This window comes from Nicotiana tomentosiformis, chromosome 2 (assembly GCF_000390325.3).
Source record: "Nicotiana tomentosiformis chromosome 2, ASM39032v3, whole genome shotgun sequence".
Lineage (NCBI taxonomy): Eukaryota > Viridiplantae > Streptophyta > Magnoliopsida > Solanales > Solanaceae > Nicotiana > Nicotiana tomentosiformis.
This window is the reverse complement of record NC_090813.1, coordinates 42,722,602-42,734,527: the sequence shown is the minus strand read 5'-3', so window position 1 is coordinate 42,734,527 and position 11,926 is coordinate 42,722,602. Positions and strand designations below refer to the sequence as shown.

The 11,926-nt window shown below is 38.9% G+C and overlaps 1 pseudogene; it reads left to right on the top strand.

The window, feature by feature from the left end:
- The first annotated feature begins 1,025 nt into the window (after positions 1–1,025).
- LOC138904685 (lipid phosphate phosphatase epsilon 2, chloroplastic-like) overlaps positions 1,026–11,926 on the top strand; it is a 68,600-nt pseudogene continuing 57,699 nt past the window's right edge.

Below are 11,926 nucleotides of genomic sequence, written 5' to 3'. Positions count from 1 at the left end.
GATTTCAAAGTGTTTTTGATGGTTTCTACCATGGTTTGAACCGGATATTTTCTACCGGTGTAGGGAACGTGTTGTGTATTGTGATTTCCTCCTAGAAGGAAGAAGGATGAAGGATTCTAACTGACCGGGTATGTAATTTGTTGGTGACTCAGAGTGTTAATGAGGTTCTTGTGTTTTCATATAATGGCCTAATAGAGGCGGCGCGTGGAGTGAGACTGAGATTTGCATGTGCAAGTATACGGTTTAGTTTTGAAGGGATGGTCATGAATTCTTAGACAACATGGGCGGTTCCAAATGACTAGATGAATACTCTTACTACTTGGTATTGCATGAGAAGGGTGCGTATTTCAGAAGGCGCATTGTGTTTTGACTTACGGATGTTTTATTAGTATTGTGGTACTCACTTGGTTGATAAACTGTTGGTATTCAAATTTTTGCTATGTGGCACAGAAAAGATTTGGAAGAATTCCTCATGGGTTAATTGTGCATGAAAGATATGTTAGTCATTCGAGTGTTGGAGTTGGGACCAGTTACGGTGATTCATGTGTCCTGTGAATTTGGAGACTGGGAGTTCTTAGAAGCATATTGTTTCAGGGTTGCGACCTATTTGAGGTGAGTATTTTATTTAAACTCAGTTGAGGCACTAGTTGCGTTAATTATTTGTGACAGCTACGCGCTATGAGTGTGCATATATGTGAGGTTTGAGCCCATGTACGGGCACCTGGGCAATTATGCGTACAGTTGATGTTAATGTAAGCTCTAGGAGAGCTAGTTACCGTTATTAGATTCGTGTGTCTTGGTTATACTATATATGATGAGCTCATGGCATTGAGTTTATGGTGGTGCTTGTTGAACTTGCAATACAGTTCTCTTCTTTGAGACATTTTCCAGTTTTGGGTACACGAATTACACAGTTGTGGCTTGAGTTATATTGGTGAGTTAGGCAGTGAGATGCCTTACTTGTCTTGCGCTAAATAAGACCGCCACTAAAGTCAAAATAATATAGTACAACAGTGAAAGTGAATTTTAAACTTCGTTGCTCGCTTCTTACACCTCGTTCTTCAAATTATATATCTCTGCTCAACATGAAGATAAGAGTCTTGTCTCCTTAATTAAAAACCAGAGAAACATAGAAGCGCAGCTACCAAAATGTCTGCTCCTACGAACCTTGTATGTCGACCTTTACAAGTTTCCCAACGTCAATTTCCCAGACTCAATAGATTTTCCAATTTCAAATTGGATTTCTCATCACTCAATAGCCTGGTTAGTCAACCTTTGACATGCTCATGTTTATGTAACGACCCAACCGGTCGTTTTGTCTTCTAGAACCCCGTTAGCCTAAATAAGACTCCTCTTATATGATTTTACTGTTTTATGACTTGCGAGGATGGTTAGTTCAGGAATTTGAAGGGTTTGGGTTGAAAACGGAACACTTGGTTCCTTAGTTTGGCTTTAAAAGGGTAAGTTTGACTTCATTCAATATTTTGAGTAAACGACTCAGGAATTGAGATTTGACGGTTCCAATAGGTTTGTATGATGATTTTGGACTTTGGCGTATGCTCGAATCGAGTTTTGGACAACCCGGGAGCGTTTTGGCGCTTAATAGTGAAAGTTAGCTATTTGAAGGTTTAAAGTTCTTCAAATTTGATTTGGACTAGGTTTTGGAGTAATCGATGCCCCTTTGGAATTTCGAGTCTAGGAATAGTTCTGTATGGTGATTTAATATTTGCATGCAAAATTTGGTGTCATTCCGAGTAGTTTAAGTACGTTTAGGAGCGTTCGGAGTAAGTTTGAAGAACTTGAAAATTCTTAAGTTGAATCAATTTGGTTTGGGGTATGATTCTTAGTTTTGATGTTGTTTAAAGCATTCCGAGGGATCGAGCGAATCCATTTCATGATTTCAAACTTGTTTGTATGTTCGGGCGGGGCCCGGGGGCCTCGGGTGTTAATCGGACGAGGCTCGGACCAAGTTTGGATTTAGGAGCAATGGCTGAAGCTTCCAGCTTCTGGTGTAACCGCACCTGCGCATGGACAGCCGCAAGTGCGAGCTCGCAGAAGCGATCCACAAGTCGCAGAAGCAGCCCAGAGGGGGGCTGCTAGTGACCGTAGAAGCGGGAAAGTGGACCGCACCTGCAAATGTGCAGGTGCGAAGAAGGCATCGCAGGAGCGGACGAAAGTTGCAGGTGCGACGCACACACCGCAGAAGTGATCTCGCAGAAGCGAGCCGCTGGTCACAGAAGCAAAGGAGCCGGCTAAGGGGAAGGACCGCATCTGCGAGGCCCTTTCCGCAGATGCAGTTGTCGAGCCATAGAAGCGAAAAATTGCCGGGTTGAATGTCTTAAAACGTGGCTCAGCTATTTTTGAGCACATTTTCTCCTTTCTTGGACGATTTTGGAGCTTCTTAAGAGAAGTATTCACCTAGCAACTTGGAGGTAAGTTAATTCTACTTATTGTGAGTTAAATACATAGATTAGGGGTAGATTATAACATCTAAACTGTGAAAATCAAGGGTTTAGATGAAAAATCTAGGTTTTGATAAAAATGAGATTTTAACCACGAAAATTGTTATGGAATGGGATGAAAATTGTATAATTGAGTTCTTAAGGTTATGGGTGACGATTTTCTCTGAAAATTTCTGAAATCCGGACACGTTGACTCGGGGTAAATTTTAGAAATTTTTTCGATTTGGGTTGGGTAATAAATCTAATAACTTAATTTCGAATTGTAGAGTAAGTATTGATTAAATTATATAACATTTGGTTAGTTTCGGATTTTTCGGCACCAATTGAGGCTTTAACGCAAAACTGTGACCGGAAAGTGAGTTTCGGGACGAGGTAAGTCTTTTGTCTAACCTTGTAAGAGAGAATTTACCCCATAGGTGATTTAAATTAAATGATGCTACAATTTGTGGGAGGCTACGTACGTACGTACGAGGTGATGAGAGTCAGTGCGTAGATACTAATTATGCTTATGTCCGGGTAGGTTTAGAACCCAATGCATGAACTAGTTGAAATTTTTGCACCATACTTGTTAATTTAAAATGCCTAAATTATATTGGAATTTGTTAGAAAAATTGTGAAAGATCGCTAATGAAATACGTATTGTTTTAGTATAAATCCTTAATAATGTTTAAGTCAAATACTTATAAAGTATCCTTCTCTTCTTGTGGAGCGGGCCGAATGCCTCGGCAGTAGATAGATGCATCTATGGTTCGTGACGCTCGACCCTCGGCAGTGTACACATTATTCCGGATCGAGCAGTACGAGCTCAGCATAAATCATGCTTAATAATAATACTTGGTGTCTGGATATTTTGTTGTGGCTCGTAAGATTACAGCCTTTAAAAAGGAATAACTTATTTGGAAATTATATAATTGTGAAAGAATTATTTGCTCCTGCTTGTTGAGAAGATTTGAATTTATTTATACATCTAATAATTATATTAAGATTTTGTCTGAATAATTATTGATCCATAGTGAGTGTCGAAGTCGACCTCTCGTCACTACTTCTTCGAGATTAGACTTGATACTTATTGGGTACACGTTGTTTACGTACTCATGCTACACTTGATGCACTTTTTATGCAAGTTCTGAGACAGGTGCATCAGGAGGTCCTACCAGTGTGCATCCCCGAAATCTCGAGGCCTAGTGGTGAGTTGTTTTTCCTGAGCCGTTCCGCAGTACCTAGTGTCTCTCTTTGTATTCGTATTCTATCTATTTCACGTTCAGACGGTATTTAGAATTTTTGTATAATCTACTAGATGCTCATACACTTGTGACATCACGTCTTGGCACACACATTAGTAGAATTGTGGTATTGAATTATTACTTTGGTTTTATTCTTTTATTTTCTTGAATCTTGCAAATAAGGAAAGTTTAATTGCTCGAAAACTCATTAAAAGAGAAATAATATGTCTAATTCACTAGTTGGCTTGCCTAGCGGTGATGTTGGGCGTCATCACGACCTATAGATGAAATTAGGTCGTGACAGTTTATGTATCATTCGTTTGACATTTTATAAAGATTTCGCCAATTTCTGTCCAATTTTCCATAAAAGAGAGAGGATGTCTGAATTTTCTATGTGCAACTGTGTGCTAGAATGGTTGTCATATATATATATATATATATATATATATATATATATATATATATATGTATAAATATATGTATAAATAAGATAAAACCAAAAGAAGCACAGAGGAATTGTTGGAGCGGAAAGCTGATTTGCTAGAGGAATAACTTGCTAATCTATTGGCTGTACGGGAATAATTACGGTGAAAAATTTATATATTATGTAAAACTTGATTTAATAGCTAACACCAAGCTCCACGTTTACTTTACAGATTGTTTGTTGTAATTTTTCATTTTTATGTCCTTGTTTAGTTGGAACTGATAAAGTCTTGCATTGGCAGAAATCCTGTTATTCATTTTCACTGCATGTCCCTGGTTCTCAAAAGAGAGCTAGTTATACTGATTTCTAAAGTCCATCATACAATTTAATTTAATTAATCCACACATTGTTCTGAAGATACATAATGAAATGTTTGAATTTCCATCTGCGAGTGCTCCGGTTAAACTCATTTTTTCATGTTATCTTCCTCTCTGTTTCGGTTTAAACAAAAAATATTAGCTTCCACAAGTATTGTAATTTTGTTGTATAACTATTTATCAAAATTGAAAAGTTTGAATAGTGCTATTTCTATTCAACACCCTTCTTCTTTTCTTTTTTTTTTTTTCAATCTGATTAGTTGAGGAAATACTCCCTCACAATATCATGTTGGTCCAGCAGACCTAAATGTTTTGCGACTTGCGTTGTACATTATTTGATCAAATTTCTTAGCAAAGTGGCTGTCTAGCTATATATGTCCAGCTCTTAAATTGTTGCTTTGAATTCTTGGTGTTGTTATGATTTCTTATGATTAGTAGTCCTAAAGTACAGAGTAGGGATGGCAAACAGGGTTGTGCGGGCGTGGGGCGGTGCGGTTTTAAACTTACGCGGGGCGGGATGGGTTTAAGCTTCCGCAGTGTGGGGCAGGTTCAAGAATGTTTTAAAAATTGCGGGGCGGTTGTGGGGCAGTTGCCGCGGGGCATTGCGGGTTAAGACTTTCTCATGATTATAAGAATATCGATGCCAGCTCAGTTTTAAAAAGATATATTTAATACAGATTAATATAATTAACTCTATAATTAAACTACTATTTTTATGGAGTACTAGTATCCATACACGCGCGCGATGCGCGGATCGTATCAAAGAATATAAATTGTGATCAGATTTATTTGAACATATTGAATTGTATTGTTTTAATAAATTTCCACGATCATTTATCAATAATCAATAAAAAAATTGTGTTATTTACTTCATCTTATTTTAAAAATTAAAGTATAACATCACCATTATTTCTATCTCCTGCTTTGTGCATTTTTCCTATTTATTTTATGGACGATTATTGTTTTCAGTTAGTTACCTATAATTTAAATAATATCATATTTTAAATCTAATTGAGACTTTGAATTCTATAATAATGAGATAACAATCCTAGTTCTTTTGACAAAACCCTCGGTGAAATACGAAATTGAATTGATCCATGCTTAATGTTAAAATTTTTGGTAACCAACTCTATGAAGAAATCATAAAGTGAAAGCTAATCAGTTGTGGCAAAAAGAATAATTAAACCAATTCATACACCATCACATTTGTTTTCCTCCGTAAGTTTATTAAGTAGATAAACTTTTTGAATTTGATGTATTTGATGAGCCATATGAAATGACACATAAATTAATTCAAAAACATATAGTCATTACATGTTACCTTTCTGCACATGACAACTTGAAAATTACACAATGTACCTCTAATGTGAAGAACTTGAACACGTCTTTCTGACATAAATTGCATAATTTTAAACTCTAGGTCCTTGAAAGACCCATCTTTCACAAATCTTTACAAAAGTTAAACTTTCATATATTAAATAATAGAAATTAGGATTAACATATTCTAAAAGAAACTAAACGAAAGACATCTAGGAAAAGATGAGAGTCTTGTTGAAGATCTGATCTCCATTCATACTCATAAAGGCTTTGTTTTTGCAGAGTCCGTTGGAGTTTCCTGAACCAAAAAATTATGAATGGATAGTATCTTTAACAAAGTAAAAGCCTAGACGATACACAAAGAAAGAAGAAAATATAAAAAATCATATCGAAACCACTCTAATTTTGTCATCTTTGCAAATTTCACGACACATCACTTCCATCATGAATTGCTAAAACTACTAACCCATAAGGACAAAACCTACAAAAAATATTTTCATTTTGTTCTTAAATTTGTTGGCTCGGGAAAGCAGTCATCTACTAGAACTCTTATTTCAAATTTAGAACTTCTATTAACAAGACGAACTTCAAAATTTTAAGACAGAAGAATTTCTCATTTCATGTTGAACGAATTCAACTGTAATCAAAATCTGTTTCTTTATCTATTTTCACCGCAAAATCTTCTCATCCATCTCTTTACCCCATCTCCTTAATTAATATATCCCGACAAAAACTTTGAAAAAGAATGAACTATTATTGGCGTTGAATTTTTAAACAAATCAAAGAAAAAAGAAAGAGAGTTTACCTTTGCATAAAAGCCACTAAAGTCAAAATAATATAGTCACTGTAACCACTCTGCATGTATACAATATAGTTCTGTACATTTCAAAGTATTTAAGATAAAACCCAATTAAAAAAGATTGTGTACGTTCTTCACGTGAGAAGGGCAGCCGAGATAACTTACTTGGTCGTAAGCATATCGCCAAGCAAGTGTTCAATCGGATTAAAAAAATACATATTGTATGAACTTTTATTCTATTATGGTTAATGCCGCCACTAAATTTGTTCAACTAATAGCAGAAAAATATAAAAGGAGAATGAAACCTTCTTGATGACCTTTGCATTTTCTGCATTTCAAAAGCTTCTTTTGCAAGCTAATGCATTATAAAGCCACCGACCCGGAATTCCCCACCAACGGGACCGTGATGGCGCCTAATATTTCACTTGCTAGGCAAGCCAACGTTAGAGAATTATTAAACCAATTCCTCATCTGCATTCAGTAATTAACAATAATTAACTAAGATAAAATATAATAAGTGCGGAATATCATAAAAACTGTATTAATTACTACCACCCTGATCTGGAGTCACAATTCACGAGCATTCTAGAATTTACTACAAGTAATAGTCTAAAAGAAATACAACTGTCTGAATGAAAGAAAACAGTATGACATAAAAGATAGACGGGGACTTCAAGGTCTGTGAACGCCGACAGATCTACCTTGAGTCTCCGGACAGCGGACCAGTAGCAAATCTCGATCAACCTGAGCCAGTATCAAAATCTGCACAGAAAGTGCAGAGTGCGGCATCAGTACAACCGACCCCATGTACTGGTAAATGTCGAGTTTAACCTCGACGAAGTAGTGACGAGGCTTAAAGCAAGGCACTTACGAATCAACCTGTACAATTTAACAGTGTATATGCAAATAACAGAAATGAATAACTAAATAGAAAATGTCGGGAGGAGAACATACTGAGGGAACTACAAGATAAAGAACTACAATAGAGTGATCACCGGAGCAGTCAATATACCATGAATCAACATGAATAGTGAATACAGTAAGGAAAAATGCACGGTATCAACCTTCGTGCTTTTACTCTCAATCTCACCATAAAATAAATAGAAACGGCACGGCATCACCCTTCGTGCATTAACTCTCATATCATGGCACGGCATCACCCTTCGTGCATTAACACTCACAATATGGCACGGCATCACCCTTCGTGCATTATCACTCTCCCTTACCATAATGCAATACATAAATATCAACAGGGAGGTAGAATAACATATACAAATCTTACCTCAATATTTGGTTCCATAACATCAATCTCAACTTTGAAATAAAAACTTAATTATCACCAGAAAATCCGTAAACATGACAAGAACGATAAATTGAACAACACTAGTGTAACACATCGCAATTAGGCATAGGAATGAGACAATATAAGAAAAACTGAGAAACATGGAAAAACAGGTAAATTTGGCGGCGAATAAGTACTCGTCACCTCACATATATGCCGCTCACATGAATTTTACTTAGCAAGTAATCTAAGGTTCCTAATTCCCTCAAGTCAGGGTTAGACACAACACTTACCTCGCTCCGAAGGCCACTTAATTCTCAATCACAGCTTTTTCTTTCGAATTTACCTCCAAACCACTCGTATCCATTCAAAAATGACTCAATAATATCAAATATTGCTAAAGGAATCAATTATATTGCATAAATTAAATTTTCCAAATTTTCCTTCAAAAAGTCAAAAAAATGACCCCGGTCCCCCTTGGTCAAAACCCGAGGTTCGGACCAAAATTCTTTTACCCATTCATCCCCGAGCCCGAATATATAATTAGTTTTGGAATCACACCTCAAATTGAGGTCTAAATCTCCAAATTCCCGAAATTCCTAGTTTCTACCCTAACCCCTAATTCTACCATGAAAACTCTAGATTTTAGGTTGAAATTTTAAGAAATGTAATGGGTAATTGAAATAAAATGGTTTAGAATCAATTACCAACAATTTGGGGAAGAAATGACTCTTGAAAAATCGCCTTTCACCGTTTGATTTTTGAGAAAAATGAGTTTTTGGCTAAAATCCTGTTTTTGGTTTCTATTAAGTGCTAGGCGACAAGTGTTCATCACGTTCGCGAGAGCACTGTCGCGTTCGCGAAGAGTAATGGCTGCCAAGCCTTCGTGTTCACGAGAACCAGCTCGCGTTCGCGATGATTACTTCCCCTGACCTTCGCGTTCGCGAGACATGGCTCGCTTTTGCGATGAAGCAACGACCCCCCCCCTCCCAGGTCCCCACATGCTTCGCATTCGCGTTGAGCCAGTCGCGTTCGCGAAGGGTAAGTCCCCCATCACTTCACGTTCGTGAGCAGGCCTTCGTGTTCGCGAAGAAGAAAACTTTAGCTACCCAGTTTACTCTTCGCGTTCGCGAGAGTACCTTCGCGAACGCGAAGAAGGACATGCCAGAACACAGAGTCTGCAGAAAAACTAGGTTTCCAAAGTCCAAAACATCTCGTGGCCTATCCGAAACTCACCCGAGCCCTCGGGGCTCCAAACCAAACATGCACACAATTCTAAAAACATCATACAGACCTACTCGCGCGATCAAATCGCCAAAATAACACCTACAACTACGAATTTAGCACCAAATCAAATGAAATTCTCAAGAACACTTTAAAAAAAAAAAATTCTCAACTGGACGTCTGAATCACGTCAAATCAACTCCGTTTCTCACCAAATTTCACAGACAGGTCTTAAATATCATAACAAACCTGTACCGGGCTCCGGAACCAAAATACGGACCGATACTAACAATGCCAAATATCAATCAATTCTTAAAAAGAATTAATTTCTAAACTTTTAATTTTCATCAAAAATTCATAACTTGAGCTAAGGACCTTCGAATTCGATTCTGGGCATACGCCTAGGTCCCATAATTCGATACGGATCCATCGGGACCTTCAAAATACAGATCCGGGCCCGTTTACCAAAAATGTTGACCGAAGTCAACTAAAATCAACTTTTAAAGAAAAAATTCTTATTTTTATTAGTTTTAAACATAAAAGCTTTCCGGAAACCTACCCGAACTGTGCACGCAAATCGAGGAGGGTAAAATGAGATTTTTAATGCTTAAGAGCGCAGATTCGAGTTCTAAAACATAAGATGACCTTTTGGGTCATCACAATCTCCACCTCTAAAATAATCGTTCGTCCTCGAACGGACATAGAATAGTACCTGGGCTGGTGAACAAGTGTGGATATCTACTCCGTATATCGGACTCGGACTCCCAAGTAGCTGCCTCAATAGGCTGACCTCCCCACTGCACTCGAATTGAAGGGTAACTCTTTCATCTCAACTGGTGAACTTGCCGGGCTAGAATTGCCACCAGTTCCTCCTCGTAAGTCAAATCCTTGTCCAACTGGACAGAGCTGAAATCTAACACATGGGACGGATCGTCGTGATACTTTCGAAGCATGGACACATGGAATACCGGATAAACAACTGCTAAACTAGGTGGTAACGCAAGCCTATAAGCCACCTCTCCCACTCTCTCTAGAATCTCAAAAGGTCCGATATATCTAGGGCTCAACTTGCCCTTCTTTCCGAACCTCATTACACCCTTCATGGGTGATACCCAAAGTAACACTCTTTCTCCGACCATAAATGCAATATCACGAACTCTTCGGTCAGCATAACTCTTCTGCCTGGACTGAGCTGTGCGAAGTCGATCCTGAATAATCTTAACCTTGTCCAAGGTATCCTGTACTAAATCTGTGCCCAACAACCAAGCCTCTCCCGGCTCCAACCACCCAACTAGCGACCGACATCGCCTACCATATAATGCCTCATAGGGAGCCATCTAGATGCTCGACTGGTAGCTATTATTGTTGGCGAACTCTGCTAGGGGCAAGAATTGATCCCACGATCCTCCAAAGTCTATAACACAAGCATGGATCATATCCTCCAAGATCTGAATAGTACGCTCGGACTGCCCGTCCGTCTGAGGATGGAATATTGTGCTCAACTCAACCCACGTACCCAACTCACGCTAAACTGCCCTCCAAAAGTGTGAGGTAAACTGCGTACCTCGATCAGAAATGATAGACATAGGCACAACGTGAAGACGGATGATCTCACGAATATAAATCTCTGCTAACCCCTCCGAGGAATAGGTAACTGCCATAGGAATGAAGTGCGCTGACTTAGTCAGCCTGTCCACAATAACCCAAACTGCATCAAACTTCCTCTGAGTCCGTGGGAGTCCAACAACAAAATCCATAGTGATACGCTCTCACTTCCACTCAGGAATATCTAACCTCTGAAGTAAACCACCAGGTCTCTGATGCTCACACTTTACCTACTAGCAATTTAGGCACCGAGCTACATAGGCAACTATGTCCTTCTTCATTCGCCTCCACTAATAATATTGTCTCAAATATTGATACATCTTGGTGACGTCCGGATGAATAGAATACCGGGAACTGTGGGACTCCTCAAGGATCAACTCACGAAGTCCATCCACATTAGGCACACAAATATGACCCTGCATTCTCAAAACTAGGTCATCTCCAACAGTAACCTGTTTGGCACCATTGTGCCGCACTGTGTCTCTAAGGAAAAGTAATGAGGATCGTCATCTTGCCGATCTCTGATGCATTCAAACAAAGAAGACCGAGTAACTGTACAAGCTAGAACATGGCTGGGCTCAGAAACATCTAACCTCATAAGCTGGTTAGCCAAGGCCTGAACATCCAATGCAAGCGATCTCTCACCAACTGGAATATATGCAAGGCTACCCATGCTGACTAACTTTCTACTCAAAGTATCGGCCACCACATTGGCCTTCCCATGATGATACAATATGGTGATATCATAGTCTTTCAATAGCTCCATCTACCTTCTCTCCCTCAAATTTAGTTCCTTCTGCTTTCACAAATACTGCAAGCTCCGATGATCAGTGAATACCTCACATGGCACGCCGTAAAGATAGTGCCTCCAAATCTTCAGTGCGTGAACAATGGCTGCCAGCTCTAGATCATGAATAGGGTAATCTTCTCGTGAACCTTCAGCTGCCGTAAAGCATATGCAATAACCTTGCCACCCTGCATCAATACCGCACCCAGACCAATACGAGATGCATCACAATATACTGTATAAGATCCTGAACCTGTGGGTAACACCAATATCAGTGCTGTGGTCAAAGCAGTCTTGAGCTTCTGAAAGTTCGCTTCACACTCGTCTGACCACCTGAACGGGGCACCCTTTTGGGTCAATCTGGTCAACGGGGCTGCTATGGATGAAAACTCCTCCACAAATCGACGGTAATAGCCAGCCAAACCC